The following is a 26583-nucleotide window of genomic DNA, read 5'->3' on the forward strand; positions in this document are numbered from 1 at the left end:
GTGGCCACGTGAGTGACAGAGCCCAAGGTGAGCCCCAATGCTTTCTGTGATGTTCGAGGTGAATAGTGATGTGGCCTGGAGTTTTCAAAGGGTGGCCTTTCGATAGGAGAAGAGCAGGGAGAGGGGTTTCCAGGTAAAGAAGATGCTGTACACAAAGGGAGTAAAACTCCAAGCTTAACTGAAAGCCACTGGATGTGGTCATCGGGTGGAAGCACCAGGTACTCGTGGGGAAATGCTCCAGGGTTAAGAGTGGAAAAGCTGCATGGCTGCCTCCATCTTTCCAGAATCCTGTTGCTAAGCTGCTGTCCTAGGAAGGCATTCACCAAAGTATGTAGTCAAAACCTGTGGTCTGTAGGACATTGTAGGGTGTTCCTCAATTAAAAAGAAAAAGGTTACAGGCTTAATAAGTGCAGGAAATAATAGATTAATCAACAATGCAATTTCATTCAGGTCCAGGTCCTGGTGCAACTCAGATGTCGTACTCAAAGTGAGTAATTTTAGGACAGTTTAGTAAATGACTGCAGGGTTTGAAGAAACCACAAAGGAGAGTACAGTGGCATCGGACTGGTACCAGCCAGGAGCTGTTAACCACCCAAATGGCTGAGAGGCGAGGGAGATGCCCAACAGGACCTGTGTGCTTGACTTGAGGGGCACAGGCGGCCCACGATGACTGGACAGGGCAGGGCTGGAAAATAACGTGCCCGCCTCACTCTCCTCCCTCCCTCTGGCCTCCCGTTGCCACTCGATGGCCAAACGCCCCTGCCTTTGGGCCACCTGAGACCCAAAGACAGGAGGACCCATGGATAGAGAGCACCATGGCAGCCTCCAGGGCACAGAACAGGGTGGGGACGATGCACAGTGGGTGTGGAGGGATGAACGGAAGGCTCAGCACAGTCAAAGTTCCTTCACAGGAGGACTTCTTAGTACAAACCATCCAAAAAGGGGCAATGGAAGGCAGTATTCCTAAACTAGTTTTAGCATGAAACTCCTTTTTTGAAAGAGGACCAGTGATCAAAGGAAACCACTTTGGGAAGCTTTGATCTGTGGGATGAAATCCAAGCCTCTCACATCAGGCAAGCTTCTTTCAGATGAAAGTGTCAGAAACCAATCTCAAACTAGCTGAAACAGAAAGAGAATGTGTTGGTTTACACGTAACTGACAAGCCCAGGAGAGGAGCATGGATTCCAGCACCAGTGGAAGTGGGAGCTCCCGCGACGATCAGAACTGTCTCCCTCCAGCTTTGTACATTGCCTGCCTCAGCGACATGTCGTCCTTCATGCTAGCTCTCACCACAAGCTGGGCAATGCCATCGTGACTGCCCCACACCCACATCCTCTGGCTCAGGAACCCCAGTGAGGAAGGCCCCTCCCTCTCCCACATCTATACACAGATCCCATGGCGATTCTGAGTGCTCCTGCTTGGCTGAAGGCTTCATGTCGAAACAGTAACTGCCATTAGTTATGCTCAACCCTCTGGAGGTGGGGAGAGTGACTGACCCAGTTTTCACAGACCCACCAGGACTGTGTGAAGTGAGAAAGGACTACTCAAAAGAAACAGAAAAAAACGGTCATGAGAAAACACGCAGACTTCAGTGGAAACTAAAACGATAGCTACCATGATCTACCATATTACTTTGCAGGACATTCATGATTTCGCCCCCTACTCAGTTTGGCCACAAACTGTAAATTCCAGTACCCGCTGCTCTCCTGGAAGACTTCCCTGCTCCATCCAGCTGGGCAGATCTGCTTACTATTCCTTGAATACACCATAAATATCCATATTTGTTCCTTAGGTCCTCTTTTGATTTGAATTCTGCCTCATTCAAATCAAGTCTCGAGGCTGCAACAGGCTAGGCACTGTGGCTCATGCCTGTAATCCCAGCACCTTGGGAGGCCAAGGCAGGAGGATCACTAGAGGCCAGGAGTTTGAGATTAACCTGGGCAACATAGTGAGACTACGTATCTACGAAAAATTTTAAAAATTAGCCTGTAGTCCCAGCTACTTGGGAGGCTGAGGTGGGACGATCCCTTGAGCACAAGAGTTTTGAGGTTACCATGAGCTATTATATGATTGTGCCACTGAACTCCAGCCTAGGTGATAGAGTGAGACTCTCTCTAAAAAATAAAATAAAATAAAATAAAATAAGACTGCAACAGAATCTCTCCACCGAGTGTACATTCCTCTACTCCAAACTGCAGTTCTTGTTTTTCCTCCTTGTAACTCCTATTGCATAAAAACTTCTGCACTATCCATTTGATATAAACACATAAAGATTCCCGGAGCCTTCTGCCACGTTGAGAACCTATCTCATTAGTCACTTAGGAAAGTTATATATGAGATTTACAGTCCTTGCAAGTGGAGCTTTAGAGGTTTTCATATGTGATTGAAGTGCCCATCCATTATTACTATTACCCAGTGATTTGTTTTTCCTAAGACCAGCCCAGCGGGCGCAAAAGAACCAGCGACTAGGCAAAGGGTAGGAACAAAACTGCACATTTATTTTTGGTAACCTAAGGTGTGGAGGAGAAGTCTGTCGGCCTCCTTTGCCGGAGGCCGGCAGAGTCCCCCGGTGGGGCTCTCGGACGGACTTCCCACAGTCCTGACATCCCTGACAGGAGTAGGGCTGTGAGAAGGCCGTGGCTCACTGGCCAAGAGTGGCTTTTCTAGGAGTGGGCGGGCAATAGGCGGGGCACGGGCGTGTCGGGGGGGGCGTTCCGCAGGTGCGACCAGGTAAATCTTAGTCTCTTCGGATTGACGTCACCTGGCGCATGCCCAGTTGATCTGCACCTTCCCAGGTCGCCGGCTGCATTTTCGCGGGCACGGGAAGAGTTGGTGGTGAAGAAGAACCCGGAAGTGCACCATCTTGCCTCCGTTCGTCCAAACACCCAGTAAGTGCACAGATGGTGCTGCGAGCTGAGCAGCAAGGTGGGTGGGGACTCAAAGGCACTCCCTGGTGCTTACAGAGGCCAGTGCAACAGAGTAGAAGGCGATGCAGCCAAATTCCATGTCTAACACCCTCAATCAGTAGGTATTGCTGTTCCAGGGACAAGTTAGGCAATGCAGTTTCTACAAGGCTTCCAAATGGCCGCTGTCCCAAGGAGCACTGTGACCACAGCCCCCACAATTGATCACACGCTTTGGGTGAAGTGCTTCTAAGGTCGGCTGTAGTCAAGGCAAGTCACCTACACAAGGTGCTTTATTTATTTATTTATTTATTTATTTATTTATTTATATTGAGAGGGAGTCTCGCTCTATCGCCCAAGCTGGAGTGCAGTGGCACAATCTCAGCACACTGCAAGCTCTGCCTCCTGGGTTCACGCCATTCTCCCATCTCAGCCTCCCGAGTAGCTGGGACTACAGGCGCCCCCCACCACACCTGGCTAATTTTTTGTATTTTTAGTAGAGACAGGGTTTCACCGTATTAGCCAGGATGGTCTCGATCTCCTGACCTCGTGATCCACCCGCCTCGGCCTCCCAAAGTGCTGGGATTACAGGTGTGAGCCACCGGCCCGGCTGGGCCCTTCTGTTAATAGATCCTTGGGCTTCACGTCTGTGGAGCTGTTTCCTCCCTGAGAAATGTGGGCTTGGATGGAGCCTGCATTTGTGCCTAGAACCTGGCTAAGGAAATCCCAGCCTCGGCTTCCTGTGCATTTCATCCTTCATAACCCATAGCTCTCTGAGACAAGCTGTGCATTCCTCTTACTTTCGGATTGCTACTGCCGTTCAGTATGTCAATCTAATCTTTAAAGTATATCTTATTTAAAGGCTCTGGAGATGTTTTCCATTTAAAGAAAGCAAGGGGCAAATCTTAGAAAAGTGTGAGTAGGCTGGGCGCAGTGGCTCACGCCTGTAATCCCAGCACTTTGGGAGGCTGAGGCAGGTGGACCATGAGGTCAGGAGTTTGAGACCAGCCTGACTAACATGGTGAAACCCTGTCTCCACCAAAAATACAAAAATTAGCCGGGCGTGGTGGCGTGTGCCTGTAATCCCAGCTACTCAGTAGGCTAAGGCAGGAGAATCGCCTGAACCCAGAAGGCAGAGATTGCCGTGAGCTGAGATCGTGCTATTGCACTCCAGCCTGCGCAACAAGAGCAAAACTCCGTCTCAAAAAAAGAGGGAGGGGAGGGGAGGGGGTAATTACTCCATACTGATTTATTCTATAAACTTGCATCTTACTACACTGAAATTTAAATATCGGAGGCTTGGGTGAGTTGGTCCACAACTGTAATCCCAGTGCTTTGGGAAGCTGAAGTAGGAGGATTGCTTGAGCCCAGGAATTTGAGACAAGCCTGGGAAACATAGAAAGACCCTATGTCTACAAAAAATATAAAAAATAAAAAATAAAAATAGCCAGGTGTGGCACACACCTGTAGTCCCAGCTACTTGGGAGGCTGAGGTGGGAGGATAGCTGGAGCCCAGGAAGTAAGGCTGCAGTGAGCTGTGATCATGCCACTGCACTCTAGTCTGTGTAATTAAGTGAGATCTTATCTCCAAATATATATATATATATATGGTGGTTACTTTACTCTTTCCAAGGGCCCAAGTTGGTGATCATATCATAGTGACTCTGGCCAGAGAACTGAGCTTTCTCCTTGCTGCCCTCTGTTGCCAGGGTATCTTCTACTTTGGGCTTGGAACCATCCTCAGCTTCTTTATCTTTTCCCATTTACTATACAGCACAGTGACTGAGCAACCCCAAGGACTCATTTGGGAGGAGCTGAGGGACTTCGCATGGGGCACTGTATTTATGATTCATTTCCGTTAGCCTTCCAGGGATGATGGATGGCACTGAATAGCACATCTAGCATTTGAGGCTTAATATTAGCTAATGGTAGAGCCAGGCCCCTTTGGCTCTCACTGAACGGGAAACTTAGCTGTTAACTAAAATTAAGTGACTCATTTTGAGGTCAAACAGTAAGTCGGGGATAGAATGAGAATTGAAATCACAGCTCCAAAGAGCTGCAAACACAAAGACTTGAAGATGGGAAATAAAAAAGAATACAATTTAGGAAGATTAGTTACCCTTTCTCTTGCTCCACTGGCAGCCAACCCTGGCTATGGACTATTCTCAGAGATTAATAATTCATTTTGAACCTCAATAATGAATTAGAGTGTTTATGTGCACAGCATCGTTGTCTGACAGTTCTGTGCTCTGCTCTCAAAGAAAAATGAAGCAGGTTTAAATGGTTTACGGATCTCTGACCACTCCACTGTCTACGACGTTAATGCAGTTCAACTTAATTCAGCAAGAATTTACTTAGCACACATTGTGTGCCAAGCATTGGGCTAATCCTCTAAAATGAATACTGGGGTGTGGTAACTCATGCCTGTAATCCCAGCACTTTGGGAAGCCAAGGTGGGTGGAGTTCGAGACCAGCCTGACCAACATGGCAAAACCCCATCTCTACTAAAGATACAAAAATTAGCCGGGCATGGTGGCTGGTGCCTATAATGCCAGCTACTCGGAAGGCTGAGGCAAGAGAATTGCTTGAACCTGGGAGGTGGAGGTTGCAGTGAACCGAGATCGTGCCATTGCACTCCAGCCTGGGTGACTGAGCAAGACTCCATTTCAATAATAATAATAATAAAAAAATTTAAAAATTAAAAAAATAAAATGAATACTAGAAATTTAAATAAGACCCAATCCCTGCCCACAATGAACTTGGAATCTAGAATCTAGTCCTCTATTCATTTATTAGCTTAAATTTTATTATTTGTACCATTCTCTTTTTGACTGGTATAATTACAAGAAGAACACAATTATATTTTGACTTAAAAGTATCAAGAACACACAGTGTTCTTGAGGACACAATGGTGATTTGTCATTTGGCCAGATGAACTGGCGAATGCCAACAGGCACACGTTAACATTGGCTGCTGCCCTTCAGTTGTAGACTTGGAAAGCATATTCCAAATCCCCCAGTGAAATGTTTTGGCAGGCATTTTCATCCAGATATTATTAACAACCAAACTAAAACAATCCACACATCAATTCTGACTCTCAGGAAGGTCCTGGATGGAATTGTTAGGGACTAGAGCTTCAAGTGCTTTTGTCCAACCAAATCACATTTCCCAATCAGTCATAATCTTTTAAGTAGCTTTTCTGTTTGGGGTAAATAAGGTAGCACAGGCATTGCCTTGTCCAGCCACTTTTTGCATTTTTCATTACTGTCACATTTTTGGAGGTTATGACTGATCCAAGACTTAACTATATAAGAATCCTCTTAACAGTAAAAAGACCTTTGGGGAAAAGCATCACACAAGTATACAACCAATTAGAGAGTATGATCGGTACAGTCCATCCATTCAACAATTACTTATCGAGCACTCTGCTAGAACCTGTACATCTTAGGCCAATGACTCAATTTTTGAGCCTCAACTTTCCTCATCTGTGAAATGGGAATAATGATACCTACCTCACAGGGTGGTGGTGGACATGAAAATTGCGAAATATGTGAAAGTTCTCATCCAAGGGCCCACACATCCCAGGGGAGGTGTTCAGTCAACATGAGTTTCCTTCACCGCTAGGGGAGAAGGGTCACACACATCAGTGAAATGTTTTGTTTTGTTGTTTCCCTTGCTTTTTTCAGATTGCCTTCCCCACCTCAGCCCTCTTCAGCTTTACAGAAAAACGCCGTGACACTTCTGTCTCTGACCTCCCAGTCTATCCTCATTCTTACCTACTGGGTCTCAGAACATCAGCCATCCTTCCTGCTGGCCGGATCCATTCCTCCTGTGCTTGGGAGCCCACCTTCCTGATTCCTAAGGACACCCTGGCTTCCAAAACATCATTCTCTTCCTTTCTTCAGGTGCCATATTACTTTCTGCCTATAAAGAAGCTTGACTTTCCTCCTGGGCTTTTGAGCCCCCATCTGACTGACCACAACCCTCCTTCTCTGTTTTACTTCCAAGTCAGGCTCTGGAAGGAGTGGAGACTGTCTACTCCTTCCCTACACAAACCACTGTCCTCTGGCTTCCAGCTTCCCCGTGCCACTGAGGCAACCCTTGCCAAGGTTATCATGCATCTCCAGGCCTACTGGATGTTATTTCACCTCCTTCTTCTCCTCAGTTCTTCATGACTTTGGAGACTTTTCTTTTTGAAACTTCTACTTCCTTGGCTCTGTGGTGCTGCCATTTGAGTCCTCCCCTTCCTGGCTACTCTGGAGCTCCTCATCCATTCCACCTGATGATAACGACCAACCTGCATTCTGGCCACTGTTTGTGCAGGTGGTTTTCTAAGCACTTTCCATATATTAAACAACAAGTCTTTTATTAATGATAATAATGATATTATTATTATTTTAGAGGCAGGGTCTTGCTCTGTCACCCAGGCTGGCATGATCATACCTCACTGTAACCTCAAACTCCTGGGCTAAAGCAATCCTCCCGCCTCAGCCTCCTAAGTAGCTAGGACTACAGGCACGCACCACCATACCTGAATACATTTTTATCTTTTGTGGAGATGGGGGTCTCCCTATGCTGCCCAGGCTGGTCTCAAACTCCTGGTCCCAAGCCATCCTCCCGCCTTGGCCTCCCAAATTGCTGAGATTACAAGCATGAGCCACCATGCCCACCCAAATCTTTAATGAGTACTATTATTTCCCCCCTTTTCTATACAAAGAAAGCAAGGATGGGAAAGGCTAAGCAATCTGCTGAGAGTGACACAGCTCAGAAGAGGTGGGACCTGCCTCAAACCCATGTGGTCTAGCCCCAGAAAACGCTTATCACTACCTACATATGAGTTCTTCTCCTCAACCTGTTTATTAATTTTAACATTTCAACTTTTTGTTTCATTCTGTATGTTCTCCCAGGGATGTCCAATTTGCTCCCATTCTTTTAATTATTAGCTACCTGCATATCAATGATTTCTGTGTCAGTTCTGTCTCTCCAAGAAACAAACACCAAAAGGGAATGAGAGGTACCAGGCATTATTTGGAGAAATGCCTGCAAGGGATAAAGAAGAGAGGGAGCAGAAGAAGGCAGGGCCAGCCTTCAGACCATTGTGTCAATCAGATATCTGTGAAAGGAAAAGGGGTAGGAAAGAGGATTGGGTAGGAAGGAAGAGCCTCAGATTGTAGTAAAGGAGAAGAAAGTCTGCCAACTACACTCCTAGTAGCAGGTTCTCCCATCAGGATATCCCAACAGCCCACCTCCATGGTCACCAGAAAGCCCAAATCTACATTTCCAGTCCTAACGTCTGTTTCAGCTCCAGTCTTATACCCAACCACTTCCCGTAGGCGTCCAAGTCCCACAGAACCTCAGCGTCAGCATGGCTAACAATGACTCATTATCTTCTCCTGGCCTCACTGCTTGAAGCTCCACATTCTCTATAATCCCTAGCTCCCTATGTGGCACTACTATGCACCCATCCCTTAAGCTCATCCCTCCCTATCCCTCAGTTCTGCCCATACAATCAGAAACCAAGGTCTATGGACTCTATGTCTAAAATTTCTGTTAAATTTGTTGGTCATCTCCTCTCCATGCATACTCTGCTGCCTTTGTACCCTCGTCATTTTACTCTGTTATAAGAACTCTATATCTCTGTTCTTTGTCTCTGCTCTCTTCCCATTGCACTGCCATGTGATTCCCCTCCCTCCGCACCCCCTTCCTTAATGACCCCATGAACAGAAAAATCTCGATATGGTGAAGGCTTAGAGGCAAGCCGGAGTGCCCCAGTGCTACAAGACTTCAGACAGGGGACCCTCAGACCCTGACAGAAGTGCAAGGAAGGCTTCCTAGAGGAAGACACCCAGAAAAAGCACAAAGCAGATGACCAGGCCGTATTTAAATAAATAATTATTCACTCGGCCATGGTTTTTCACGGCCAAGAAAGGTTTGGTCATAAGAAAATTTCATGCTGCTGTTAAAAGAGTTGATTGCTAAAGGCGAGTAGGAAAGTGCTTCAGTTTTTCCACAACTTTGAGGACCTTTAGTGGGGCTTCTCTTTTAACCACAGTCGACATTGACACCTGTCTGTCGGATGGGTTTCAAGTTCAGCCACTGACTTTGCCACAGTGCTCCCTGACCTCACGTCACACTTCCCACCTCCTTTTAACTTGAGAGGCAAACTCATTCTCACCACTCTGCAGGGAGGTATTGTTTATTGTCTCTTGGAAGAGGAACTTGAGAAGGCAAACTGTGCGGGCCTCTCCTGCAGGTACAATGAATTCTTGATGGGTCTGAGATACAACTGCTGATCAGAGTCTATTTCAGTTTACAAAAAGATATCAAAGATCTGTAGAAAATCACCCAGGTTTTGAGTCTTTTGAGTTCAATTTCAGAACATGTCTAGAGTTATGACTATAAGGTATTCTGGAGGATACAGGATATTTTGCTCAGTGAACTGACTTGTGAAAGTTTAATCAGCTCACTTAGCCTCCCCTATCTCCACCCATACAGGATATAGAAATGAACACTTCCCTCCTTTCAGAAGTAATTTATCCCACATTCTCTATGAGATAGTGGGGGGAAACTAATAGATCAGATAAATTGATACACATGAAGATGTTATAGCTATAAATATTACCAAAAATAAGCCTTATAATTACAGTATCTCAACATGATATCATTTTAGTAACACATAATGTATAAACTTGCTTTTTATTCATGTTTCTTTTCTAAAGGAAATGATCACATTATCTTCCTTTTGACTGTAGGGGGAGAGACAGCAGGAGAAACAACTGAAGGGAAAGGTCATGGGTATTGATTTGATTCCTGAAGGCAGATGATTAACTGCCTCTGCAGAGGCAGCCCCAAGGGCCATGAAAGCCATTGCTCAATTTAAGACTTTCCAAGTTTCCCTCTTTATTATCCAAATCTGATCTTTGTTTCTTAGGCATACATCAGTAGCTTGAAAACTTCATTTTATTGACTGTAGTTTTTCCTGCATGCTCAAGATTAGCAAAGTGGGTACCAGCTCTACGCAGAATGGTGCCTCTCATTGCTGGTGTTTGTCTTTGCATTCCAAGGTGCGGAGCAACAAGAGTTGTGAGAAGATGCCCGAAGAAGTCAGGCCTGGCATCTGGGAGAGGAGGCAGTAACTACCACCCTTTGTGGCCATTCATTCTCTTTGGAATCACATGGACCACAGTACAAAGGGGCACTTTCCTGGTGGACCAAACGACTGGCTTTCTATAGTCCAGGTAGATGCTGCTCACACCTTGCTAATAACAAAGCTGTAGAGTGTTTATTAGTAGCTACCTTTATTATTATTAAATAAATGTGAGCAGATTAGTGGCGCTTAAAAGAACATGTTTCTTGGCCAGGCGTAAGGACTCCTTTAATGGGCAACTTTGGCTCAACGACTCCCTGTCAACCTTGCTGAAATTTTAAAAAATTATCCCGCATGAGGCCGGGCGCGGTGGCTCATGCCTGTAATCCAAGCACTTTGGGGCCGAGGTGGGCAGATCACGTGGTCAGGAGATCGAGACTGTCCTGACTAACATGGTGAAACTCCATCTCTACTAATAAATACAAAAAATTAGCTGGGCTTGGTGGCAGGCACCTGTAGTCCCAGCTACTCAAGAGGATGAGAGAGGAGAATGGCATGAACCCAGGAGGCAGAGTTTGAAGTGAGCAGAGATCACGCCACTGCACTCCAGCCTGGGTGACAGAGCAAAACTCTGTCTCAAAAAAAAAAAAAAAAAAAAAAAAGATTCTGCATGTGAGGCTGTTTTCTCCAATTCTCCTTCCTTGCCCCTCTTCTTCACAAGCATTAGATATTCGATTTGCCTATGATCTGAAAGCTCTCCTTGCCTTCTCTTTTTTCCTCTTTTTTATCCTTCATGGGGATTTCTCCTGATAAATCTCTTGTATGCCTAATCTTTTCTTGAAGTCTACTTCTTGAAGAACCCAATCTAACAAAATATTCCTGGCTAGATTCGTTAGGAACATAATCTAACCTAGGAAACCAGAAGAGGCTCAGCCTGATTGAAGCATGAAGCAAAAGAGGGCTTGTATTCGTCCATTTTGTGTTTCTATAAAGGAATACCTGAGTCTGGGTAGTTTATTTTAAAAAGGTTTATTTAGTTTACGGTTCTGTAAGCTGTACAAGAAGCATGGCCCCAACGTCTGCTTAGCTGTTGGTGAGGGCTTTTGTGCTGCATCGAAACATGATAGAGGGGGCCGGGTGCAGTGGCTCATGCCTGTAATCCCAGCACTTTGGGAGGCCAAGGCAGGCAAATCACGAGGTGAGGAGTTTGAGACCAGCCTGGCCAACATGGTGAAACCCTGTTTCTACCAAAAATACAAAAAATTAGCTGAGCATAGTGGCGGGTGCCTGTAATCCCAGCTACTCGGGAGGCTGAGACAGAATTGCTTGAACCCAGGAGGTGGAGCTTGCAGTGAGCCAAGATCGCACCATTGCACTCCAGCCTGGGTGACAGAGGGAAACGCCGTAAAAAAAAAAAAAAAAAAAAAAAAGAAAGAAACATGGTAGAGAAGGTCAAAGGGGAAGTGGGCACGAGAAAAGAGAGACCAAACCCGAGTGGCATCCTGGCTTTATAACGACTCACTCTCTTAGAAACTAATCCATTGCCCCATAACTAACCCAGCCCTGTAAGATGCAGAACTTACCACCAAGCCGTTCATGACCACTCCACCCCCATGACCCAAACACCTCCCACTAAGCCTCACCTCCCAACACTGCTACCTTGGGGACCAGGTTTCAACACGAGCTTTGGTGGAAACAAACACACCCTATCACCATATCCAAACCACGGTAGGGCAGGAGAAGTAAGAAGACTTGGAAGCAACATTCAAGCCCCTTATTTACCAGCCTCTCTCAGCTTTCCTACATTTAAAATTCTTGCCACTAAGAAAAAATTTTCTTTAAATATCAATAGCTATAAGGGTACAAGTGGTTCTGGGTTGCACGTGGATGAATTGTACAGTGGTGATGTCTGGGCTTTCAGTGTACTTGTCACCCAAGTAGTGTATATTGTATCTAATCTCGCCATTTTTTAGAGTCTAGACTCCTCATTCCCTCTGGATCAATCCCCAAAATCCACTCCGACCTTTCTGGATAATTCCTATCAACACCAGTTTGGTTGCTTGTTTTTTTTGTTTGTTGTTTGTTTTGTTTTTTTTTTTTTGTTTTGTTTTGTTTTGAGACAGAGTCTCACTCTGTCGCCCAGGCTGGAGTGCAGTGGCCGGATCTCAGCTCACTGCAAGCTCCGCCTCCCGGGTTCACGCCATTCTCCTGCCTCAGCCTCCCGAGTAGCTGGGACTACAGGCGCCCGCCACCTCGCCTGGCTAGTTTTTTTTGTATTTTTAGTAGAGACGGGGTTTCACCGTGTGAGCCAGGATGGTCTCGATCTCCTGACCTCGGGATCCGCCCGCCTCGGCCTCCCAAAGTGCTGGGATTAGGCGTGAGCCCCCATGCCCAGCCTGGTTGCTTGTTTTCAAGATGGCCACAATAAATTCCTTTTCTTCATCTGTGCTCATAGTATTTTTTATATCAAGAAAGAGATCAATCTGTTCCTATCCTCCTCCTGAATCTGGAATAGTCTTGGTGACTTGATGGACCAATAAATATGGCGGAAGTGACACTGTGACTTTTGACACAGTCATAAGAAACCTTGCAGCTTCTCCTTACACCCATGGGCATGCTGTCTGTTGGGATTCTCTTGCACTCTGGGGGAAACCACCTACCATGTAAGAACTGTGGCCACCATGAAACCTGTTTTGTAGACAGAGAGAGACAGAGTGAGGCCGGCCAGCCCTCAACCATTCCAGCCACCCCAGCCCAGGCACTACACCTGAGTGAAAGAGACAACTTAGACTTCTTAGGCCCGTCAGATATCCCAAAAAGAAGAAAGGAGGTTTCAGACATATGGCCCCAGTAAAGATATCTCAGTCATCTCCAACCATTCAGGCCACGCTAGTGGAGGACCCAGATATCATGGAGAAGAGATAAGCCAGCCATTTCTGCTGTGCCGCACCCAAGTTCCTGACTCCCCAAATCATGTGTGCAATAAAATGTTTGTTATTTTATGCCACTAAATTTCAGGATGGTTTGTAGTGCAACAAAAGATAACTGGAACATCCTTGGGGTTTCTCACCTCCACATGGCTAAGCCATTTAAAACAGTGACTTCTCAGAACTTCATTTAGCTTTCTGAACTCCATCATCATATTGAGACAATTCTTCCCAGTCTCTCTCACATTCCTGCCAGACTTTTTGTCTTCCTCACTGGATCCAGTACCATCTTGTACACTTGTAGATGTCATACACTGCACAAAGGTATCAGGCCGGTGAGTTAAGTGGTGGCTGATGGGGGTGTCATTTTTTGTTTTTGTTTGTTTGTTTGTTTTTGAGACGGAGTCTCACTCTGTTGCCCAGGCTGCAGTGCAGTGGCATGATCTTGGCTCACTGCAACCTCTGCCTCCCAGGTTCAAGAGATTCTCCTGCCTCAGCCTCCTGAGTAGCTGAGATTACAGGTGTGCCACCAGGATCAGCTGATTTTTTTGTATTTTTAGTAGAGATGAGGTTTCACCATGTTTGCGAGGCTGGTCTCAAACTCCCGACCTCAGGTGATCCGCCTGCCTCAGCCTCCCAAAGTGCTGGATTACAGGTGTGAGCCACTGCGCCCAGCCAGGGGTGTCGTTTTTTTAGTTCCCATAAATGTGTTAGGCCAGGCATGGTGGCTTAAGCCTGTAATCCCAGTACTTTGGGAGGCCGAGGCGGGTGGATCACCTGAAGTCAAGAGTTCAAGATCAGCCTGGCCAACATGGTGAAACCCCGTCTCTACTAAAAATACAAACATTAGCTAGGCATAGTGGTGCATGCTTGTAGTCCCAGCTATTTAGGAGGCAGAAGCAGGAGAATTGCCTGAACCTTGGAGGCGGAGGTTGCAGTGAGCCGAGATAGCACCACTACACTTCAGCCCGGGCAACAGAGTGGGACCCTGTCTCAAAAAAAAAAAAAAAAGTGTTATACGACTTAGTGGCTGCCATGACTGGGATTCCCAAATTTTCAATCCGTCAGTTTCTATTGCTGATATCTGATTGCCTGTGCGGAATTATCCAATCTGCCTTTACCTCTGCTTTCATTTTCTTGAATCCCTGATTGAAGCGCTTATTGTGCCTATCCTCAGTCTTGGATCCCTTTTTTTCCTCTTTCTATATTAGTAAACTTTCCTCCCTCTTAATGAAAATAGCTTATTTTCCTAATTATATGTATTTTCATATTTTAAAAATTTAATGCATAAATTTATAAGAAGAAAGTAAAAACTCACCTGAAATCCCATCCCTGATGTAACTGTAACATAGCTGCCATTAACATTTTGGTGACATTTTTCATGTGTTTGTATGTACATGGGAGTTTTTGGATCAATCTCACTGTCTGTTTTCTTCAGTCCTTTTCCTAGAGACAAATGAAGAACCATCTAATTAGAGCCCACTACATATTTAGTTGTCAGACTTTGCCTGAATACTTACACTGCTTAGCCGTATTTAAAAATCTGTCTCATTTCCTGTGGTGGGAATGTGGATCCTATCACATTCAGTTAGTTGATGCCTTCTAATTTCTCCTCAATAACTACCCGTCTTGCTGAAAACAATGAGTCTCTCCTCAACTCCCCTTCACCTCAGTAGATTCCTGTCATGGCCCATGCATCAAAAAACAAAACAAAACACACTAGGAGGAATAAAGACAAGGGAGGCAAGTCAGGGATACTTCGGAGTGGGTAGTTGACAAAGAAGACGGAAGTTGGGAAGGTGAAGTACGTCAGGCCAGGACGGCATGTTCCCTGGAGCAAGGCCAAGCCTATTCTAGATGCAAGGGTCAAAAGCCAAAATGAAATGGTAATGGAAGCAAAATTAAAAAGATCTGTAGAAATTCTGCTAGCGTCAGTCTGTTTTGTGTTGCTATAACAGAATACCACTGGGTAGTATTCTGGGTAGTTGATAAAGAAGAATAATTTATTTCTTAGGTTTCTGGAGGATGTAAAGTCCAAAGTCAAGTGGCCTTCTTGCTACCTCATCCCATGCTGGAGGGTGGACAGGCAAGAGAGGAAGAGAGGACAAGAGGGGACCAAACATGCTTTTATCAAGAACTCACTCCTGGCCAGGCACGGTGGCTCATGTCTGTAATCCCAGCACTTTGGGAGGCGAAGCAGGTGGATTACTTGAGGTCAGGAGTTCAAGACCAGCCTGACCAACATGGTGAAACCCTGTCTCTGCTAAAAATACAAAAAAAAATTGGCCAGGCATGGTGGTTGGCACCTGTAATCCCAGCTACGCGGAAGGCTGAGGTGTGAGAATCACTTGAACCTGGGAGGTGGAGGTTGCAGTGAGCTGAGATCGCACCATGGCACTCCAGCCTGGGCAACACAGAGAGATTCAAACAAAAAAAAAAAAAAAAAAAAAAAACACCATTACAATAGTAATTAAATGTCAACATGAGTTTTGGAGGGGACATTCAAACACTAGCATTCTTCACTGGTCCCCCAAAACTTATGCCTTTCTCACATACAAAATACATTCATCCCATCAAAACAGCCCTCAAATTTTTCATTCATTCCAGCATTAACTCAAAAATCCAAAGTCTGAGGTCTCATCTAAGTTAGATATGGGTGAGCCTAAAAGCACAATTCATCCTGAGACAAATTACTCTCTAGCTGTGAGCCTGTAAAATTAACAAGTTACATGGACCCAACAGCTAACATGTAACAAGTTACATGTAAGTCCAAAAGCTAACAAGGGGAACAACATCAAGTCTTCTTAAAGCTCCAGCATAATTTCCTTTGACTCCATGTCCTGAATCCTGGGCACACTGGGGTAGGGGAAGGTACCCCAGGCCTATCTCCTGAAACCATTCTGCCCTCCCAGATCTCTGGGGTTATAATGGGAGAGGCTGTCTCCAAGATCTCTGAAATGCCTTCAGTGTCTTTCTCCCATTGTCTTGATGATCTCTTCCATCCATGTATTAATCTACGTAGCCTCCCAGTGTGCCTCCCAATGCCACAGGCAGTCGAACTCCTATGGCTTTGTTGGACTCAGTCCGCCCAGCAGTTCTCATAGGTTGGAGTCCTGTGCCTATAGCTCTCTAAAGCTGGTGCTGCAAGCTGGTAGCTCTACAGTTCCAGGGTTTTAGGACTGGCCCTGCTTTCATGGCCCCAGTAGGCACTACCCTAGTGGAGACTCTCTGTGGCAGCTCTGACATCACATTTCCATTTGATGATGCTCTAGTGGAAGCTTTCTGTGGTGACTCCGCCCCTGCAACAAATGTCTCCCAAGGCCCCCAGGCTATCTGCAACATCCTTTGAAATCAAGGTGGAGGACGCCACGCCCCCACAACTCTAGCATTCTGCTTGTCTGCGGAAGTAGAACCACATGGACGCTGCCAAGGTTTCCAGCTTGTTCCTTCCAGGGCAGCAGGTCAAAACGTATCTGGGCCCGCTTGAGCCATGGTTGGGGCAGTCCAGGAGCACTGCACCAGAATGCAGGGAGCAGAGATCTGAGGCAGCTCTGAGCAGCAAGTCCATGGAAGGTACCCCAGGCCTATCTCCTGAAACCATTCTGCCCTCCTAGATCTCTGGGGCTGTAATGGGAGAGGCTGTCTCCAAGATCTCTGAAATGCCTTCAGTGTCTTTCTCCCATTGTCTTGATGATCTCTTCCATCCATGTATTAATCTACTTAGCAAACAGTTACTTGGCCACATGCTTGGTTTGCTCTCCCAACATGTTTTTTTAAAAGGGAAGAAACTAAAGCCATGGGGTCAGGAAGACACACAGAAATCCAAAAGGGAGACAATAAAAGGACCAAAATATGATGGTGACAAAGGGGATAAAAATGAAGAATGAAGAACACAACTTTTAAAAAGAAAGAAAAGAAAAACATCTGTGGACCAATTGACTAAGACAAAGAGGGTTCTATAGTGTTGTTGGTTTGGAACAGAATGACTGAGATAATTCTAGGAAATTTATGAAAAGTAATGAAGAGTAAAGGAAGAGGATTTGGGGACAGGTCATGATTGTGTTTTTATAATAGTGATTATTGAGAGTGTGTTATGGAGGCTGATGTGGGCGGATCACTTAAGCCCAGGAGTTTGAGACCAGCCTGGGCAACGTGGCAAAACCTCCATCTCTACAAAAAATATAAAACAATTAGACTGGTGTGGTGGCGTGGGCCTGTAATTCCCGCTACTTGGGAGGCTGAGGCTCAAGAATTGTTTGAACCGGGGAGGTGGAGGCTGCAGTGAGCCAAGATTGCACCACTGCACTCCAGCCTGGGCAACAGAGTGAGACTCAATCTAAAAAAAAAGAAGAAAGAAAGAAAGAAGGAAAGAAGAAAGAAAAGAAAAGAGAAAAGAAAAAAAAAGAAAAGAAATCTGGCCAGCTCAAGAGAAACAGCTTAAATATGCAGACAGCCGGGACTCCTTTTGTCAGTTAGGGCTGTCAGAGAACCAGAACCAACAGGATATGTGTGTATTTATATTAAGAGATTTACTTTAAAGAATTGGCGCATGTGATTATGGGAACTGGAAAGTCCAAAATCTGTAGGGCTGACCAGCAGGTTAGAAACTCAGGTAGGAGTTGACTCCTCAAGTAGTCTTGAGTCTGAAACATGTAGGGCAGGCCAAGAGGCTGGAAACTGAGGCAGCATTTCTTTGTTACAGTCTTGAAGCCAATTTCCTTTTCTCTGGGAAGCCTCCATTTTGTTTTGTTTTGTTTTGTTTATCTTAAGGTCTTCAACTGATTAAAAGAGGCCCACCCACATTATTGAGGGTAATCTCTTTTACTTAAAGTCAACTGACTGTTGATGTCAGTCATATCAACAAAATACCTTCACAGCAACACCTAGCCTAGCATTTGACCAAACAACAAGGCTGCATAGCTTAGTCAAGTTGATGCATACAATTTAGCTTTTACACTCCGCAGTGAAACTGCCCAGCTAGAGCCTCCCAATGTCAAAGTCCACTATCAATCAACAAGGTCCACTCATAGCACAGAAATCCCAGTCAGTCTTCTAAATGCCCCATCCTAAAGAAAGAGCAGGGAACCAAAAATAAATAGACATATGTGGAAAGTCACTAAGAGGAAATGAAAACAATTCAGAAAGCAGAAAATGACAAAAAGTATTAATACCTTCAGAGAGATAAGAGAAGATAATTCAATCATGAAAGAAAGAAGCTAGTGAGCGGAAAAGATTTCAGAGAATAAAAAGAAACTCTTGGAAATTACAAATATGATAACATGAATGAAAAACTCGGTAACAAGGATTATAAATTAAAGGTAAGAAAATCTCCAAGAAAGTTAAACGAAATGGTAAAGACACAGAAAAAAGAGAAGAGAAGAAATATATCAGTTTAGTAGGATTAGCATCTGAATAAAGTTTCCAGAAAGAGAATGGAGAAAATGAAGGAGGGGAAATTGTCTAAGTAATAATTCAAAAAAACATTTAAGCATTATCAATCATGAGTTTCCAGAATGAAAAGGTCTACCAAGTTCCTAGCACAGTGGTTAACTACATATCCACACCAAACCACTTCATCATTGAAGAAATTAAAGAAAACAAAGATAAGATAGTAAAGTTTTGTGTCCGTGAGAGGGACAGATGACACAGAAATGATCAAGAATCAGACTGACTTCAGGTATCAGGAGAGGGCAATGGAACCATGCCTTCAAAACTCTAAGGAAAAATGACATTTTGACCCAGGATTCTATTTCCAACAAAACATAGCAAATTTAAGGGTAGCAGAATGATCTTTTCAGAAATGAAAATTCTTGGCCAGGCATGGTGACTCAAGCCTATAATCCTAGCACTTTGGGAGGCCAAGGCAGGAGGATCACTTGACCTCAGGAGTTCGAGACCAGCCTGGCCAACGTAGTAAGACCTTGTCTCTAAATTTAAAATATTATATATAAAAAATAAATAAATAAATAAATAATAAACAAAATGAAAATTCTCCAAAAATTTACTTCCCACGGACTTTTTATCAGCAAACGATAGTGGAAGTATTCCTCTAAAAAAAGGAGAAACCAAAGAAAGAGGAGAACAAAACAGTCAGGAATCAAGAGAATCTGAGGCCACGTGCGGTGGCTCACTCCTGTAATCCCAGCACTTTGGGAGGCTGAGAAGGGTGGATCACCTGAGGTCAGGAGTTTGAGACCAGTCTGGCCAACACCATGAAACCCCGTCTGTACTAAAAATACAAAAAAATTAGCTGGACATGGTGGCAGATGCCTGTAATCCCAGCTATTTGGGAGGCTGAGGCAGAAGAATGGCTTGAACCTGGGAGGCGGAGGTTTTAGTGAGCTGAGATTGCACCACTGCAATCTAGCCTGGGCAACAGGAGTAAAACTCCATCTCAAAAAAAAAAAAAAAAGGAGATCCCAGGATACAACATTAGACATAAATAGCAGTCGGTCCAAACTGGATGAGATCAGAGGATTCTGGGAGAGAGGCCTTCAAGAATATGGAATTTATAGGGCATCTGACATGTTTCAAACAGTAAGAGGAGATGTATACCTCTTGAGGACACTTTGGGGCTAGAAAACTAAGTAAAATTTTTTTAAAGAAACAAGAAAAGCCAGGCGTGGTGGCTCACGCCTGTAATCCCAGCACTTTGGGAGGCCGAGGCAGGTGGATCACCTGACATCAGGAGTTCAAGACAAGCCTGACCAACATGGAGAAATCCCGTCTCTACTAAAAATACAAAATTAGCCAGGGTAGTGGTGCATGCCTGTAATCGCAGCTACTCAGGAGGCTGAGGAGGAGAATTGCTTGAACCTGGGAGGCAGAGGTTGCGGTGAACCAAGATCGCGCCATTGCACTCCAGCCTGGACAAAAAGAGCGAAACTCCGTCTCGAAAATAAACAAAAACAAAAAGAAACCAGAAAAGTATTAAACTTAAGAGAAGCAAAAAGTTATTCAAGAATGGAAAAGTAATAATGTGGGTTTATACTACTTGGGTCGGTTATGAATAATATTTACCTAGTTAAAATAATGTAAATAGTGAATATTGTTTAACAAAATTACCTTTTTTTTTGAGACAGGGATCTCACTGTGTTGCCCAGGTTGGAGTACAGTGACATGATCAGAGCTCACTGCAACCTCAATTTCCTGGGTTCAAGGGATCCTTCTACCTCAGTTTCCCAAGTAGCTGAGGCAACATGTGCACACCATTACACCTGACTAATTTTTACAATTTTTAAAAAAGAGACTGGGGTCTCACTTTATTGCCCTAGCTGGTCTTGAACTCCTGGGCTCAAGCAATCCTCCTACCTCAGCCTCCCAAAGTGCTGGAATTACAGATGTGAGCCCTATGCCTGGCCCAAAATTACATATTTGTATGAAGGATAATATTTGTGGTGAAGGCAAGGAAGTGGAAAAAGAGAGCTAAGTTTTTATCATTTATGATGAAAATAGGTAATATATAATACCACAAAATTAAGAAACACTGGTTCAGGAGGGTTGTGTAAAGATTTAGGGGTAAATAATAACAAAAACAAAGATTTGATATTTTAATTAATTTATTTTATTTTATTTTATTTTATTTTATTTTATTTTATTTTATTTTATTTTTGAGACAGAGTCTTGCTCTGTCACCCAGGCTGGAGAGCGGTGGCATGATCTCAGTTCACTGCAACCTCCACCTCCCAGGTTCATGTGTTTCTCCTGCCTCAGCCTCCCGAGTAGCTGGGATTACAGGCACCCACCACCACGTCCAGCTAACGTTTGTATTTTTAGTAGAGATGGGGGTTTCATCATGTTGGCCAGGCTGGTCTCAAACTCCTGAGCTCAAGTGAGCCACCCGCCTCGGCCTCCCAAAGTGCTGTGATTACAGGCGTGAGCCACCACATCCAGCCAAAAAATAAAGATTTAAAAGGACTTGTCTTTGGAAGGAAAAAATGGTGGAAACAGGGAGAAAAGATGACTACCGTTTTTTATACTAAGCATTGCACAACTGTTTACCCTTCTTGCATACATAATTTTGGTTAAAAATATAAACTTCCCTTTAAAAAAACTTCCCATACCTGTAGAAGAAAATCCAAACTCCTGGCAGTCTAAGAGCTCAGCTTATAGGATCAGAGTACCAGCTATGTAAGCTTGGTCTAGTTATCTAAGCTTCCTAAATTCTGTGAAAAGAGAAGAAGAATAGTTCTCATGGTAACGGTGCATACTGACTGATCAGCAGCCCTGGTTGTGAAGAATGAATTAAAAAACACATGTGGAGTCTAAGCATTATGCCTGACACATAGTTAGTGTTGTGTAAACTTTCACTAGTTTTGCTATTATCAGGCTGAAATTCAAGGCTCTTTGTAATCCCCTCTCCAATCTGCTTTTTCAACCTCATGTCTTATTACTCTCCTAGAGAAACTCCAGACTTGGACCAGGCAGTTCTCATCCTTTCTGAAACACATCATGTTTTTTCAAACTGTCTCCTCACTATTGCTTGTGCAATTGTTTGTTTTCCTATTCACCAATCTATTTGGTTGAAATAACAATGGAAATGAAATGTGTTACACCCTGTAAATAACTGGACAGTATTTGCATTCATAGGATCAAAATCCAAGATGTAAATATTTCCTCTAGGGGCTAAAAGCTGAAAGGAGGAGTTCCATTTTTGTTCAAGACGTGTTAATCTTGTCATTGCTCAGGTTGCCATGGTTCCTGTTTGAAATATTTTCTTGGTGCTTCTAGGACTTAAGCTTATGCCACTACATCTGAACAAGTGGCAATAACCACATTCTATTGAGACAAGGATATGGAGTAGGGAGAGGGTACGATTCTTGTGAGATAGGTCAGTGCTTGAACCAGAAATGTAAGCCAAGATTTTTCATGTCTCTGTTACAAACTAATCTTTGCTACTGCTGACACTGCGTATTTCCGTTTTTATTTTTTCCTGGTGATCAGGGAGCAATTCATTTTGTAAATCAGGGAGATACTCTTTTCCCTTTCTCTCCTGTGGCATTATTTATTAAATGGGAAAAACCTACTGACTTTTTACTTGTAGTTTTTTTTTAAAAAAATAAAGGCTTTAATTTTATAAGTAAATTGTTAGTCAATTATTTTATTAGACAGAGAGATAATTCACTAGAATATAAAAAGGAGTAAATTCTAGCCTAAAAAAAGATTCAACCAATGAAAAGTAAGTAAATTAACTTTGGTAAATCATAATCGTCGGTCAACTTCACAATCATTTTTAATTTCACAATCATAGATAGAAGAATTCCTTGAACAGAAATGGAAATTGTGTTTTTATGAATCTTGTTAATCTATCTCTGATGACATTTATGTCCCACAGGACATCCTTGCTTCTTTTCTAACCTCTTAGAGACTTGTGGTCTCTGGTGTATATAGGAAGTAAACAGTAATATGAGAATAGTGTTAATTGCTCTTGATTGCTTAAAATGATCATAACATTTCATAATTTTGTGAATTTCGTAAATCATTTTATAAGATTTTCTTTGGCAGTCTCAAAGAGGAGGGATAATATTATCTTCTTTCTTTCATTCTAAGTTGAATTCAGATAGACTATCCAGAATCTTACACAAATTCACCAGCATTTCATTATTTATTATCCTTGCCATCAATATTTTGTTGACATTTGCTGACACTTTATAAGTGTCCTTAAGGCATATGATAATAGATCAGTTGCTGTAAGTTGTGCATTTGTGGGTACTAGGAAGATTCTCTTTCCTCACAGGGTAATTTGTGAAGGGCTGTTTTATGTGAGCTGTATTCATTTTTTTAGATATGAACAATAAAGTGAGATACATTTTAATGCAAAATAGAAAAATGGAAAACCCTCAAGTTAAGTTTTGAGAACCTTTTTCCCTTGGCTTTAAGGAAGGATAAAGTAGAAGCCATTTAGTTGAGCAACGGGCTTGTAAAACTTACGCTTTATTTTCAATTGCTCATTCCTGTTCCTGTGTTCTCCCTTTCAAGCCAAATACTATTGCATACAATATTTCAGGAACAATTAGAGCACAGCTTAGTCTCTATTTGAGATAAATTCTTATAATCTAAATATTAACCCATGACTGCCCTTTATTTCTAATTACTTTCTTGTTTTTTGATATCTTTGTTAATTTAAACATACTGTCCCTGCTTAAATCTCATGATACCAAAGTCCTGAATAGTAGACAAGGACATGTTGCCAATGAAAAGTTGCCAACTACAGGTTGAGAATGTTCTTAAAATAAGGACAGGGCACAGCGGCTCATGCCTGTAATCCTAGCACTTTAGGAGGCTGAAGCAGAAGATTGTTTGAGTTCAGGAGTTTGAGACCAGCCCAAGCAACATAGCAAGACCCTGTCTCTATAAGAAAAAAAAAAAGAGAGAGAGAGAGTCTTCTTAAAATAAGAAAGTCATATCCAAAAAAGGACCCATAAACCAAGAAACCAAGTTCCCAAGACCCTCTAGTATATTCTAGATACCAGCGATTACATATGAAAGTAATACTGAATATCAACCTCTAGGGTTCAAAAATTTCATCCAATAATGACATCTTTCATGGATTCAATACTACAATGACTTCAAGTGCAATGGCTGCCAACTTATCAATTAACAGATTGTTTGATGAATTTATTGAAAAATTGGCAGTTCCCAAGTAGTAATCCCACTAATGGATATTATGCTTGATAAATTAATTCTGAGGCTTACAATCTATGCAATGTGAAAAACAATTAGAAAACCAAAAAGAAAACCAAAATAAAACCACAAGGGCACTAGATATACATTTCAAAGAAGTGGCCTGTAGCCTCTTGTATAGAAGAGGACAAGGAGCAATAGACATTCCTGAAAACATGGCACATGACACAAGATGACTTATTAGCTTGCCTCAAGTGGCTAAGTGGCATGGAATGCTGCCTTGACCTGAACCGTGCACATGATGTGAGTGCAAAGGCTGTTTGTTTGTGATGATTTTTACTGCTCTCTACGCAGAATTCACTCAATTATATGTGATGACCACATTTTTTGTTTGTTTGTTTGTTTCCAAAGCAGCATCTATAGGACATTCCAGAACAACAGTCTAATGGCCGACAGGACCTTACCTTCCTTCCCACCAAGTGGTGTCCAGTGAATCCTCTTCCTGATTGGGGTTGATAACTGACTTAGGTTTCCTATTTTCCTAATTTCTTTCCCTTAATTTTTTGACTTTTTTCTTCTCTTTCAATTACCGGTGATATGCAGATTGGGGGAAAACACTTCACAAATTATTTCTGGCTTAACATTCCTCATTTCCAAATGTGCTTTTCAGACTTTAATTAAACCTGGTCTCCCTGAGCGCCAACAAAGAAGCACTGTTTTCCTGCTTTCCAGAAGGGGACAATGAAAATGGAATAAGGGATACAGCCAGTAAAAGTGGGAAGGGACAATAAAAAAGAAGCTCTCCTGACTTCATCAGAGTTTAGAAGCTTTTCCGCCTTTCTTTAGATCTAAATTCACATTATCAAGCATTTTGGAAAAATTTGTTTCCTTGAGGGGATTAAAAGGCATTGTGTTCTATTTCAAAATGTGAGAAAAAAATTTTATTAATGAATTCCTTTTAGATGTAACATTATATATAAATTAAAATACAAAATATAAGAAAAAATGTTATACTTTTAGCTGATTTGCTTAGATAAAAAATTATTTTTATTATTTACTGTTAAGTATTAAACATTTACTATTAAATAATAAATATTATTTATCATATTTAGATAAAATTCACTTACAATTAGATTAAATGATTATAATTTGACTACTTGATCTTAAGTCACATAATTTTCTTTTTCTTTGAGACAGAGTCTCATCCTGTTACCCAGGCTGGAGTGCAGTGGTGTAATCTTGGCACACTGCAACCTCCGCCTCCTGGGTGCAAGCAGTTCTCCTGCCTCAGCCTCCCTAGTAGCTGGGATTACAGGCATGTGCCACCACGCCTAGCTAATTTTTTCATTTTTAGTAGAGACAGGGTTTCACCATGTTGTCCAGGCTGGTCTCGAACTCCTGACCTCAAGTGATCCACCCTCCTCAGCCTCCCAAAGTGCTGGGATTATAAGCATGAGCCAGTGTATCTGGCCTAAGTCACATAATTTGATAGTTCTTTAGAATTATAATTTATTAAGAAAATTTTAAATGTACCTACTTTGTCTTTAAAACCCTCATAGGTTGGGCAATCCAGCGAAATCCCATCTCTATTAAAAAAAAGTTTAAAAAAATACCCACACATACTGGACATAAAAGAGTTAAACTACAAAACGTCAGTGAGGCAGCCACTGGACAGCTGTAACCACATTTACTGAGGCCAAAGAGTACATCTGCTAGTGGTATACACAAAATAACCATAGAAAACATTTTTTAGGGGTAATGAAGTCCTTGAGGTAGCACTTACCCTTTCTTCCAAATTCCACAACAGGGCAAAAAAAATCTTTTTTTTAATGGCCTGTTTTTGCAAAGAAGGCATTAAAACAGAGTTTCCCTTCCTTGAGGTCTGGTGCTGCACAAATATTTTTAACAGCTACTAGGAACAGAAGCAACGATGTACAGAATTTAAGCTGATAAAGATACTCTTATCTGAAATTTATATTTTTAATAATTGCAGATAGAGAAATGAAAGAATGAGAATGTGCTACAAATATCATATTAAGAAAACACTCTAGCCAGGCACAGTGGCTCATGCCTGTAATCCTAGCAATTTGGGAGGCCAAAGCAGGCAGATCACTTGAGGTCAGGAGTTCCAGTCCAACCTGGCCAACATGGTAAAATCCCCATCTCTACTAAAAATAGAAAAATTACCCAGGCATGGTGGTGCATGCCTGTAGTCCCGGTTACTCAGAAGGCTGAAGCATGAGAATCATCTGAACCTGGGAGGTGGAGGTTCCAGTGAGCCAAGATTGTGCCACTGCACTCCAGCCTGGGTGACAGAGGGAGACTGTCTCAAAAAAAAAAAAAAAAAAAAAAAAAGAAGTAAACTCTTTAGCATGGGCCGGTTTGGAATTAAGGGAGGAATGTGAGTAACTCAGAATCTGAGGGCAAAGGAAGCAGGGGACATGAGCAAGACCCCGTGAGGAAGAGTTGCCTCTACAGCAGTTCCTTGGTGCTATATAATGTTTATTATGGTTGACTTCTCATTATCCATTCCACTCACCAGGTGATTGGTACAGGTCAATTGTGATCATCCCATTTGTCTTGCCAGTGATTGGGTTAGGAATGGGAGGCACTGAGCCAAGATTGTGCCACTGTACTCCAGCCTGGGCAACAGAGCAAGACTCCATCTCAAAAAAAACAAAAAAGAAAGATAATTGATGAATTGACTTTAAAGGTTTGCAACCAGTATTTTGGTGTTCAAAACTGGAAGATAAATAAGCAGCATCACTGGTAGAATAACATTTAAAGCATCTATGCAGGTGTCACATGTTATCCTTTCTAGATTATATAACAAAATGGGCATACTTGATATTCCTAATAGTGGGAACAGAAACATTTGTAGAATTTATACAGAATGGCCGGGCGCAGTGGCCCATGTCTGTAATCCCAGCAGTTTGGGAGGCTGAGGCGGGCAGATCACCTGAGGTCAGGAGTTCAAGACCAGCCTGGCCAACATGGTGAAACCCCACTTCTACTAAAATTACAAAAATTAGCCGGGTGTGGT

At 43.0% G+C, this 26583-nt stretch overlaps 1 pseudogene; it reads right to left on the bottom strand.

Annotated features, from left to right (window-relative positions):
• Positions 1-26583, bottom strand: part of LOC111523043 — a 141431-nt pseudogene that overhangs the window by 108494 nt on the left and 6354 nt on the right.

The sequence above is a fragment of the Piliocolobus tephrosceles genome, chromosome X (genome assembly GCF_002776525.5).
Source record: "Piliocolobus tephrosceles isolate RC106 chromosome X, ASM277652v3, whole genome shotgun sequence".
NCBI lineage: Eukaryota > Metazoa > Chordata > Mammalia > Primates > Cercopithecidae > Piliocolobus > Piliocolobus tephrosceles.